General features: G+C 56.1%; 1 protein-coding gene across 4 annotated transcripts in view; it reads left to right on the forward strand.

Moving 5' to 3' along the window:
- Positions 1–273: 273 nt before the first annotated feature.
- The window catches only part of AKT2 (AKT serine/threonine kinase 2), a 52,493-nt gene continuing 40,568 nt past the window's right edge, over positions 274–12,198 (forward strand). For 3 of the 4 annotated variants that reach the window (XM_025366643.1, XM_025366646.1, XM_025366645.1), the window contains exon 1: positions 274–481. The gene's annotated coding sequence lies outside the window, so the exon portion shown is untranslated. The remainder of the gene's footprint in view (positions 482–12,198) is intronic. The other variant, XM_025366644.1, reaches the window with a different exon arrangement.

Consider the following 12,198-nt stretch of genomic DNA (forward strand, 5'->3'; position numbering starts at 1 on the left):
AATAATCGCTGCGGTGAGTCCCTAGGGAAAGCAGCTGTCGGAGTCCTACTGCGCCTGCGTAACCCCATCTCGGCTTTCCGCCCCACGCCTTAGCGAGGCCAATCTCTAACCCACACAGGCCCAAAGTTGTCTAATGTGCGCAGGCGCCCTGCTGTGAGCCCGCCTTCTTCTCTGCCCTGCGCTTGCGCTCTTGCTCTCTCAGAGTTCGTCTCCGGCTCTTTGTACGTCACTTCCTGTTTGTGGCGCGAGAGGGCGGTATTTCCGTCCAGAGGGTGGGAGGGGGCGGTAAGCGGGGGCTGGGGGGAGGGGGCGGGGGGGCCGCGCCGCGCGAGCCGTTGGGCCTGGCTCGGAGAAGGCGTCGCCGCCGCCGCTGCGGGCGCCGTAGCCACTGCCGGGAAACACAAGGAACGGGAACCAGCGCAGCGTGGCGATGGGCGGGGGTAGAGCCCCGCCGGAGAGGCTGGGCGGCTGCCGGTGACAGGTGAGTGCGCCAGCGCGTGTCCCCGAGCGCCCTCCCCCCGCGATGGTCGCGTCCGGGCCCCCCGCGGTGCCGTGATGGGCTGTACCACCCGTGCCCGCCGGGGGGACCGCGGCCCTCGAGCCCCCCCTTCCGGAGCTGAGTGGGGGTGGCCGAGCGGGGGCGGTGGGACCAGCCGCGGGGGGCCGGGGGAGGTGGCGGCGGGCCGTACCACTGAGGCGGCGAGGGGAGCGCTGCGAGTGTGCGGGACGGGGAGCGCCGGCCCCAGCGTGCGCGGGCCGGGGGCTGGACCCGTGGGGCGCAGCGGGCAGATCGAGCCTGGCGTGCGCGGGCTAAACTCTCGAGGGGGCGCGCCGCATCAAGTGTAGAGGGGTGTACCTTTTTGGCGCTGTGGAAGCCGTTGCTGTGCTGTATTTACAGGGGTGGGGATTCTTGGGAGCATGCTTCCCGAAGTGTGGCTGGGTAGTATCACCACGGCGTTGGGGGAGCCCTGCTTAGAACGTAGGGGAGCCCAAATCAGAGGACTGTGATGTTTGTGATCTTTAAGGGACTGGGACGGGGCGGGACAGGCCCTAGTGGATTTTAGGGGCGTATTTTGGGAGGACTGTGATTCCGATTGGTGAGAAGGGGTTTCTGTTTCTTGTATTTGACGTGTGTGGGGTTGGGGGTTTACACTGAGCTCAGCCTTTATTGAACTTCTTAACGACTTTGGAGGGAACGTCATGGTTACTGGGGTGCTTTGGACCACGGAGGTGCTGCTCTGGATTCCATTACCCTCTCAGATTTTTCACCAGGCAGTAACAGTTCTTTCCTTCCATAGGGGAGGGAGGAAAGCTGCGTTGGAAGTCACTGAAGTTGTCTGAGCTTTAGGCTCCACATTCGGAAGAGGAAGAGGGATTAGGCTTGGATTTGAGGAGCCGTGCCCCTGGACCAGCTTGTTAAAACTTGGGAGGAAGGAGTGTTTGGGGGAACACCTCTTTCCCCCGGGAAAGCTTTCTGGGGGCATCTTGATCTTAGGATTGTGAGGACCTCTTCTCATTTGGAGACCTCTTGGGCTCAGCAAGATGCCTGGGCTGGAGTAACTAGGGCCTCCAGTGGGCTGCTTTTCAACCTCATCCACTCCTACTTTTCCAGAGAAGCAGGAGTTCACTCGTGGGCTGACCTTGGTTGGCAGTGGATGTGAAGGGTCCGGGAACCAACGCAGACCATTACATGCTTCTCTGTCGCTGGCCACGAAGCTGTTTGTGTCTCCCGGTTACCAGATCAGTCACACATCATGTTTACACTCCCCACCAAGGCAGTAACAGTTGGCCTTGCAGTGAGGCCGGGAGCTGTTTTCCCAGCTGTTCCTCTTTGCATAGGCCAAGGGGACTTGGAGGGGGGTGCCCCTGGCCCAGCCTGGCCCAAGGAGGAAGGCTGCTTTGAAGGGCTTCGGACAGTCGATCCCCCGTGGATCTGGTGTCTTATTGTGGTCTGTGGACTGGTGCTGGGAGCAGCCAGCCCCAGAGGTCTGTGGCCAGTGTCCATGCTCCCTAGGCCAGATCATGACCTTGGCTTGCCCTGTAGCCTTTGCTCTGGGTCTGGAGTTCCCGGAGGACTGGCTGCAGTCCCTGATTGACCCAGCAGACCTGGGCTGGTGATGTGGTCGGAGGGGGCAGACGGTTGCCCCTAGTCCGCAGCAGTGATTTCCAAGCTGACTGGCTTCCATGCCTTGTGGTTCTGGGGAGAAAGGTCCCACAGTCTGTGAGGCAGTAGGGGCTCTGTATAATTTTTCTCCACTAGGGTTTTGTTCCTCTGGTCCTCTCCTTCTGCCACCTTTTAGAGGCTTTGCCTGATGGGGCTAACAGCAGCAGTGAAAACAGTAATCACGAAATTGATGGCTGACAGTAACTGAGTGCATTCTGTGGGCCACACACTGTTTGGAATGCTTCTTAGAGATAAACTTGCTGAATACTTGAATTGTAGAGTGGTGGGCGCTGTTGTTATGCTTTCCGTTTTAGATGAGAAAACAGCAGCTCAGAGAGGTAAATCATTTCCAGAGCTGGTGGATGCCCAGTGTTTATAGCATTCACCCCATGCCAGGCGTGTGACAGGGCTTTTGCACATGTGACCTCACTTAAGTCTCAAAACGTACCTGTGGTTAGGCCTATTTGGTGGAGAGCTACAAGCTAGTTAGAAGTGTGATACCATTTTACAGATGAGGAATCATTTCACTCACTGTGAAGTGTAAAGATTTCCCTGAGGTCTGATAGCTGAAGTGGTAGAGGTGTGATGTGAGCCCTTGGCCCACCTTGGCCTCAGATCCTCTCGTCAAGGAGAAACTGGAGCAGTAGCTTTTGTCTATGAGCGTATACTCTGCCCAGCCCTGTGCTCCGGGTTTTATATGGTATTTGTGTCCTTTTTTTGCAGAGTCTGAAATTGAAGTTCAGAGGAAGAATTGCCTTCCCCCAGGTCTTATCAGACCCTATGGGCGCCAGGGTGGGATTTGAACCCAGGTCACTGAGCCCCTAGTGCCATGCATTCCTTGCTCACCAGGTTCCAGGCTGGGTGAAAGGAAGGAAAGACATTGGATAGAGTCACCTCTGTCCTTTGTCTTCCACCTATAGAGGTGACTATCCTATGTCTTTCCTTTCTCTCACCCCTGAGTCTCAGGCTGCCCTGAGCACCTCTGCCTGCAGCCAGTCCAGCAGTTCTTGGTCCCTCCTCAGAGTGGAGCCAGGGCATCCTTTAACGCTGGGCAGGTGTGTGCTGGGGGAAGAAGACAGCAAGAGAGCCATGCGGGCGGTGACACAGCTACCAGGGACCTGTGTTGGCTAGCGGCAGGATGGAGAAGTGGGTTCTAGCTCTGTGGCCTCAGACCACACTGTTCACTCCCATACATTGGTCTCAGAAGGACACCCACCTTGGGCTGTTGTGAGGATTAAATGAATTAATCCACGAGAAGCTCCTAGAACGGTGCCTGGCACTGTGTAAGTCTTGGTTGGCAGTCATGATTATGTTATGGAACTGAGGCATCCAGCCTCCCCCACCCCCTACTTTTGGTCCCCTTGAGCATTCCAGGATCCAGCTCCCCAGCCTGGCCCAGCTAGGATCCAGAACTTCGATGTTCTGGTTTCCAGCCTCTGTAAAGAGCTGCATGGAAGCGAGTGAGAGCACAGGGTTCAAATCCAGCCCTGCCACTCCATGGTTGTGTGATCTTGAGCAGTCTCCCCAACCCTTCTGAGCTCATTTCATCATCAGTGTCATGGGGAGGATGATAATTCCCACCTGATAGGATTATTGTGAAGGTTGAGTGGATTAATTTGTGGGAAGCATTCATAACTATGCTGGCATACAGTAAGCCTACCTGAAACGTCTCCTCACTGAGAAGAGTGCCCGACACACGGTGAGCCGTTGGTATATCTTAGCAGTTGTAATTCTTAGTATTTCTGCCAGGACTTTGAAGGCCCTTGCCAGTTCACAGAACCGTGTCAGAGAGCACTAGGAGGAAATCAGGGCTGAAATTAGCATCTCAGTTTTCCAGATGCAGAAACAGAGGTCGGAGGAGACATGCAATCAAGACAGAACTGACAAGGGCAGCTCCCGGGCCCACTCCGCTTCTACACAGTGGCTTTGCAGCCCTGAGCCCCTGCAAGGTAGACACATTCAAGTCTTTTCAGAGGTCAGGCTCTGCTTTTTTTCTTTTTTCTTTTGAGACAGGGCCTCACTCTGTCACCCAGGCTGGCGTGCAGTGGTGTGATCACAGCTCACTGCAGGCTTGACTTCCTAGGCTTAAGTGATCCTTCCACCTCATACTCTTGAGTAGCTGGGACTACAGGTGCATGCCAGCATGCCCAGTTAATTTTTAAATTTTTTTGTGGAAACGGGGGTCTTGCTGTGTTGCTCAGGCTAGTCTTGAACTCCTGGGCTCAAGTGATCCTCCTGCCTCAGTCTCCTGAGTAGCTGGGACTATAGGTGCATGCCACCGCCCCTGTCCACCACAGCTCGCAGTTCCAGGAGTGGCAGGAAGGCTGGGCTTGGGCAGGAGAGCAGCAGAAGTGCCTGCAGGGGTTGGCAGAGGCTGTGCTGCACTGGCCTGTGGGCCTGGGTGAGAGGCGAGGATGGATCCTAAGGGTATTGTGGAGCCGAGGAAAAGGTTTCACTCACCCACCACCATTTACTGAGCACCTCCTGTGTGCCAGCATTGCATCAGTACTGGAAATACAGCGGTGTGCTTGTCAAAGTCCCTATCCTTGTGGGGCTGAGGGAGGCCAACCCGAAACAGGTGAATAAGCAAGGAGCCGGTTAGAAGGGGAGGTGGTAGGCAGCGAATTCAAACAGGGTGACAGACTGGGCACTTTAGATGCATGCGGCTGCGCGGAGGGCCTCTAAGCTGATCCCAGTTTGGCAAGGTGAGGCAGTCATGTGGGATGGGAGGAGAAGGAACAGCCCTCCAGGTGGAGGGAACCATAGTGCAAAGGTCTGAAGGGAGGACAGAGCTTGGTGAGGTGCAGGGACAAGCCTCACGCAGGCCTATGTGGCTTGGCAGAGCGAGGGAGCAGGGAGGAGATGAGTCCAGGGGCTGCGGGGCAGGCAGGGCCCTGTCACTGGGAGCCTTGTGGACTGTCTGTGAAGGAGTTTGGAATTTCAGCAGGAACAGCCTGGTCAGATTTAGGGTGTTAGTAGGTGACACAGGAGAGGGTCACAGGCTCCTGCCTGGGGGGGTGGGTAGATTTAACTGAGCGGAGCAGGGCGTTTCACAGGCCTCCCACTTCCCCTCGGGTAGCATCACTGCCTTACAGCCAGCAAAGGCCCGAGGGTTGCCCCCCTCTCCTGTGGTTTTCACACCGTGTTCCCCAGAGCCCGTGGCTGTTACTTTTAGGGAAAGAGGAGGGGAGGCTCGTTGGGCTGATTTCTCTGCCCTTCCCTCCCCAACCCAACCAGCCGGACTAATACTGAATAGCAACGCAGAGCAGCAGTCACACCTGATACAGACAGCACCCGCTGACCCTGCGTCCACGCTACCGTGGGCCTGCAGGCCTGCGCCATTCCCGGTGCTCCTCTGGAATTGGAAAGAGCAGGTCTTGTGACTGGCGCCCAGCACCCAGGTCTCTGGCGGGCCTCAGGTGTGGTTGATATTACGAAGGCAAAATAAATGAGGGCCAGGTTGAGAGTGTGGGCATGTTTCTCCACTGTAGCTGGGTGATCAGGGAGGACCTCCCTGAGGAGGTGATGTGTGGGCAGGGACTGGAGTGCCGTGAGAGAGCCATGGGAGTATCTGGGGGAAGACATGTTAGACCCGGGAGGAAGCTTCTCTGATTCCCGCCTTAAGCGGTGAGAACTGAAGCCTGGAGAGCCTCTGCAGCTTGTGCTGGGTCCCCCAGCCAGGAAGTGTTGGGGACAGGCTATGAATCTGGGCCTCCAGAGATTCCCGCAGCACAGCTCAGTAGCCCCTGGTGAGTGTGACTTCTGATCCCACCCATGGGCTCACCCCTAAGGCTTAGTGCAGGAGCAGGCGCCCTGGCGTTTGTTGTTTTTTGAGGTGTGTTCCAGGGTATCTTCCTAGAAGGAGCACAGCCCCTCAGAACAAATCTCTAAGGTCCCCAGAAACCCCCTGGGATGGGTTGGGATGGAAAGGAGTGTCTTTCAGACTTGAGCTCCAAGCCCCTGGAGGACCCAGGGACACCCCTCCCCAGGCCTCTCTTCAGCTTCCCAGAGCTCTCCGCGGAAGGCCCTCAACCACAGGCCTCCGGGCCGCACGGTGGGGTGGTTCCATGGCAGGCTCTTCTGGATAGCCAGCCAAGCAGCGAGAGGCCCAACTGGGGGAGACAGCCTGGGAGCAGGACCAGGAGGGAGGGAGCGAGTGTGGGAGGGGTGCTGGGTGGGAGCTCGGCCTGGCCCCCTTGGGGCAAGACCCACTGCCAACTCGGCACCCACAGCAGGGCCCGGGTGCTCTGAGTGTGCCGAGTAAGGGACGGCAAGCCAGGCCGGCCAAGAGGAGACTGCATGTCAGAGGTCCCCGCAGGAGTTTCTTCAGCCCAGCCGTCCTGCCGGAGAAGCTCGTTCGCAGATGTTGTTTCTAAGGGTGAGGCCAGAAACCCAAGCCTTCCTTGGTTTGCCACTTCGTGGGCCCTTTCTGAACGGGCTGGGGCAGTTCCTGCTCCCCGGTTCTCCTCTCCAGCCTGGCTTTGAGTTCTTCATGGTCTGGTGGGTCATTGGTGTACCGTTACCCAGCTGGGGCTGCTGAGTGGCCTGGTCCTGGGGGCAGCTGACATGGGTGAGAACCCTGCTCCTGGCACCCCTCTTGGTGGCCGTGGAACCCTGGGGCCTTATTTCATCTCCCTAAGGTGCAGTTTGCCCAGCTGTGAACGGGAACCTTCCTGCTGAATGGGGTGGTGGGGAGGATGCAGGGAGCTGCTGTATTGGAAAGCATGGGCCTCCTGAGGAGGTGTGGGATGAATTTGGGCTGATGCTGCTTCTGGTGATTGCCAGACAGGACTGAAGGCACCTGAGAGTACAGAAGGGGCTCTGCGGGGCAGTGGGCACGGGCTTGTTGTTGGTCCTTGGGAGAGTGTGGTGAGGCCTGTTAGCTGATGGGAGGGCTCCAGACAGGAGTATGAATCACTCCCACCGCTGCACTCCTGCCCAGCCAGACACTGTGTATGAGCTCTACAGACCTGCACAGCAGCCTGGGAGGTGGGCAGTGTTAGCACCCCCATCTTGTAAATAGGAAACAGGCCCAGGGAGCCACATAGAATGTTGGGGTCATTCTCGTGAGTAGTTTTCACCTGTGTGTGCTGGGCACTGCTGCAGAGCTTGAGGTGTCTGCTCTTACTCCTCTTCACCACAGCCTGGCAGCTTGCTGTCACGATTGTCCCTGTTTTACCGGGGAGGACACAGGCATGGAGAGGTTGTTGGATTTGCCCAAAGTCCAATAGGCATGACGGTTGAACCCTGCTCTGTCAGCGAAGCTGCCTTTTGAAGAATGCCTCATCTCCTTGTCCTGCCTGCTGTGACTGGAGTTGTCGCTGTTGTCATCAGGATTTCTTTCCTGCTTTCTCTTCTCCTAGACAGACCTGGCACAAAGTAGGCCTCAGTCATCTAGAAATGACTCCATTCCATGCCTGCTCGGGAGGTGGGGTGTGGCTGCTGCTCTCCACCCCCAATACCATGGCCTTGGCCCCTCCTTTTCCCAGAGCCCAGGGGGAAGGGATGAGGATGGGAGGCACCCTGTCCCCGCTGCCCTGGGGGTCTGATTGCTGAACAGCCTCAGGAGCCGGCCCTTGGCTGTTCTTGGTCATTCGTGTATTCCATCCATCACCAAATATTGATTGAATAACTACTGTGTGCCACGTGTAGTTCTGGATGCGATCAGAGGTGGCAGAGAGGTTGTGTTGGCCTGTGAGTGCTTGGTGTGGCTGAAGGAGGGGACAGAGATCTAGCTGGATCTAGAGTGGAGAGAGGTTTGGGAAGGCTGCTGAGGAGCCCCTGTGATGTGAGAGCCCGAGGAGGTGGGCTGGACAGGGGTGCAGCCAGGTAAAGGCCGCAAGGGGTGGTGGAACAGCAGGCCCATGTGGTTGGAGCCGGGGGAGTGGGTGAAGGGGAGACAGCAGGGTGGCAGGGCTCAGGGCCTAGGCTGTGGTGTGGAGCCAAGGCTTTATCCCCAAAGAGGAGGGACACAGGTGGGTGGGGAGGGACCTGTGTGGGAGAGAGCTGGCTGGATTCAGGTGGCAGCCAGGGATGGAGAAAGCAGACCATATTCTGCTTTGGAGACAGGGTACCCTAGAGCCGAGTTTCTCAAACTGGTGTCCAAAGGCCTTGGGGGTTGGGAGGAGGTGTCTTCAGGGCGTTGACTCTTTTTAGCTGTGTGTTTTCATTTAGATGATATTTTCAAAAAGTTAATAGGGGTATGTTGGAAATTATCGGGATAATTCCTTTAGAACCAAGTAGTGACAGCAGTAACCTTAGCTGCCACTCCATGGCTCTGACAGGCTCAGGATGGCCCCTCACTTCAGAGTCCTTTATGAAATTGCTACCCGTTTTTCAAGCACTGGCCTTGTCCCCAGCTGTATGTGAAGCCATCTCATTGGGTCCCCAGGACAACCCATGGTTATCAGAAAAATTATCTTTTTAAATTTTTCATTATTTTTTTGAGACAGGGTCTGGCTGTGTCACCCAGGCTGGAGTGCAGTGGCACCATCATGGCTAATTGCAGCCTTGACCTCACGGGCTCAAGTGATCCTCCCACTTCAGCCTCCTGAGTAGCTGGGACCATAGGCACGCATCATCACACCTGGCTAATTAAAAAAAAATTTTTTTTTAAATAGAGATGGGAATCTCCCTATTTTGCTCAGGCTGATCTTGAACTTTTGGGCTCAAGTGATTCACCTGCCTCAGCCTCCCAAAGTGCTGGGATTACAGGCGAGAATCACTGCACCTGGCCTACAAACTTGTCTTTTGAGATAACATAAACACGTGCTTGGGCAGATTGTTAAGATTCCATTCTACAGGCCAGACACAGTGGTTCACACCTGTAATCCCAGCACTTTGGGAGGCCGGCGGGGTGGGGAGGGGGGGGGGGTGGATCACGAGGTCAGGAGTTCAAGACCAGCCTGGCAAGATGGTGAAACTCCATCTCTACTAAAAATACAAAAATTAACCAGGCATGGTGGTGGGTAATTTTTATCCCAGCTACTCGGGAGGCTGAGGCAGGAGAATCGCTTGCACCTGGGAAGCAGAGGTTGCAGTGAGTCAAGATCTGGCCACTGCACTCCAGCCTGGCGACAGAGCGAAACTCTGTCCCAAAAAAAAAAAAAAAAAAAAGATTCCATTTTACAGATGCGGAAGCTGAGGTTCAGAGAACCTGTATAGTGTGGAAATGGTAGAGTCAGGATTTGAGTTGGCTAGAGGTGTGAGTTTGGGCCTGAGTCCTGCTCCAGTTCCCCAGGTAAGGCGTTGGGATGCGGGAGAGATGGGGTATAGCATGGGAGCTTCTAGCCAGGCTGGGATGATCTGGCTCCTCTTGGGCCTGTGAGAGTCACACTCCCGCCTCCTGCCTTTAGGCTCCTGGTGCTTAAGCTTAATTAGCAGGGATTCTATAGAGCTGCACTCCAGAATGGTAGCTACTAGCCATGTATGGACTTTTTTTTTTGAGACGGAATCTTACTCTGTCACCTAGGCTGGAGGGTGGTGGTGCGATCTTGGCTCACTGCAACCTCTGCCTCCCGGGTTCAAGCAATTCTCTGCCTCAGCCTCCCGAGTAGCTGGGATTACAGGTGTGTGCCACCACGCCTGGCTAATTTTTGTATTTTTAGTAGAGACAGGGTTTCATCATCTTGGCCAGGCTGTTCTTGAACTCCTGACCTCGTGATCCACCCACCTCAGCCTCCCAAAGTGCTGTGATTACAGGCATGAGCCATTGTGCCCGGCCTCACATATGGCTTTTTAAGTTTTAATTCATTACAATTAAATAAAAGTAAAAAGTCAGTTCTTTAGTTGCACTGGCCATCGTTCAAACGTTTAGTAACCACGTTTCCGTCGTTACGGAAAGGTCTGTGGGCTAGTTCTGCTCTGGTTGCAGCCCCTGTCCTGCACCCACTCACTGTGACTGTGTGCATGTGACTCTTTCCCTGGGCCTCAGTTTTCCCATGTGAGGAATGGGGATAGTAACACAGGCTGGCTCTGAAGATGAACATTAATCCATGCCTGGCGCTTTGTGAGCACTCACTGAGTATTAGCCTTGATGCAGACCCACCAGTTTCTCCTTCTGCCACTGGGCCCTGTCCTGGAGCTCCCAGGGAGGTGGTGGCAATGCAGAGCGACGTGGGTCAGGGACACCCCATGCAGTCCGACTGGAGGGCTCCCGCGCATGTGTGCACATCAGGGACGGTAAGGGAGGGCTGGTCGGGATGTAGGAGGAGGTGACACAAGATGGGAGGTGGCCCTGTCTCTTGGGAGCAAAGGCAGAGGGAGGTGGAGGCCACTAAGGGCTCGGAGGACAGGGGTCCGGGCTCCTTGGCTGTGTCTCTGCTGTCTCTAGCTGTAGGTATTCACCGAATCTCTCCCATTCTTGGTTTTCTCATCTGCTGCATACGGGTCCTCATGGTTCTCAACTGAGGCCTGTGGCGAGCCCATCAGGCCAGTGCCCAGGGCTTATTCTGAGGACAGCTCCTGGAGAGGAAGGCTGTCTCCCTAAGGACTCCTGCCCCACCCTGGGTGCAAGGGGTTCCACCTACTGCCCCTCCCCGACTCCCCAGCGCTCCTCAGGCTGAGAGTTCCCCTCTCACTCCAAATAAGAGCCACAGTGCTGACAGTGGCCCCCAAGGCCCTGCCCAGCGGTCCCCAGCTTCCTCTCTAGCTACATCTCCCAGCCCTCCCCTTCACGAGCTCCTGTGGGTGCCTCAGCCCTGCTCCTCCCCTGCCTGCCTGCCTGCCTGCAGCGTTCCTCCTCAGGTCTTCCCCTGGCGCTCTCACCTGCTTCCGGTTCTGCTCAGACTGCACAGCCTCAGTGCGCCGTTCTGTCACCATCCTGTTTTAAATCGGAAACCCCTGCTCCCTTTCCCTGCACTGAATCTTCCGAGTGCTCCTTTTCTCCATGGCATTTGTCAGCTTTGGCTATCCTAATTTGTTTATATGTTTATTTTTTATTTTGCTGCCTGTTCCGTCATCCCCCCGGCTCCCCAATGGCAGGGAGTTCTGTTTTGGTCACTGCTGAATCCCTGGTGACCCGAGCAGTGGTGACGCAGGGTTGGTGTGATATTTGTGGAATGAATGAATGCAGGACTTTTTGTTTTACCTTCACTTGGCACAAATGCTGTGGTTCTGTTCACCACTCCTGCCTTGAAATAATGAAAGCTATGGGCCCATCCCTGTGCTGAGTGGAACTGGGGACACAATGGGGGCTAGGAAAGACTGTGTCCCTGCCTTGTGGAACTCACAGTCCAGTGGGAGAGGCGACATTACCCACATAGTCATGCAGGTGACAGAGGCAAGTGCTGTGAGGGGAAGGGAAGGCTGAGCTCTGAGGGTCGGCTGCTGGTGGGAGGTCAGGGAAGGCCTCCCTGAGGAAGATGGGTGAACAGAGTGCCGGGCAGGGGGTACAGCAGGTGCAAAGGTCCTGGGATGTGAGAGCGGGGAGTCTTCCTGGGGCCAGGAGAAGGGGAGATTGTGTGTTGGAGCGAGCAGACGAATGAGGCTGGAGAGCAGGCGGGGCCAAGGCAGATGGCCTCTGGCAGCCTCCATAGGGGCCTTGGACGTGATCCATGGGCACTGGGGAGAGGTCCTGAGCAGGGGAGGGACAGGGTCAGAACTGCCTGGAGGATCCTGCTGGTCGCAGCGTGGAACTCTCAGGATGTGTGCAGCCCGTGGCCAGGCAGAATAGAATATTTGACATGATTTCTGTGGGTGCTTTAAGGCCCTGGGTGGTGTGAGGGGGAAGGTGTGTTGAGGGGGGTGGTAGGGAGGAGAAGGAATCTGCTCTGTGCTTATTCTTGTCCCTGTTTCTTTTGCAGCCTGCCCACGGCTTCAACCTGCCTCCAGTCCCACCTGCTCCAAGCAGACAGATGGGGCGAATATGGGGAGTGTGGGGAGCGTGTTTAAAAGAAAAAAGAGGCCGGGCGCGGTGGCTCAAGCCTGTAATCCCAGCACTTTGGGAGGCCGAGGCGGGTGGATCACGAGGTCAGGAGATCGAGACTATCCTGGCTAACATGGTGAAACCCCGTCTCTACTAAAAATACAAAAAA

The sequence above is a fragment of the Theropithecus gelada genome, chromosome 19, assembly GCF_003255815.1.
Source record: "Theropithecus gelada isolate Dixy chromosome 19, Tgel_1.0, whole genome shotgun sequence".
NCBI lineage: Eukaryota > Metazoa > Chordata > Mammalia > Primates > Cercopithecidae > Theropithecus > Theropithecus gelada.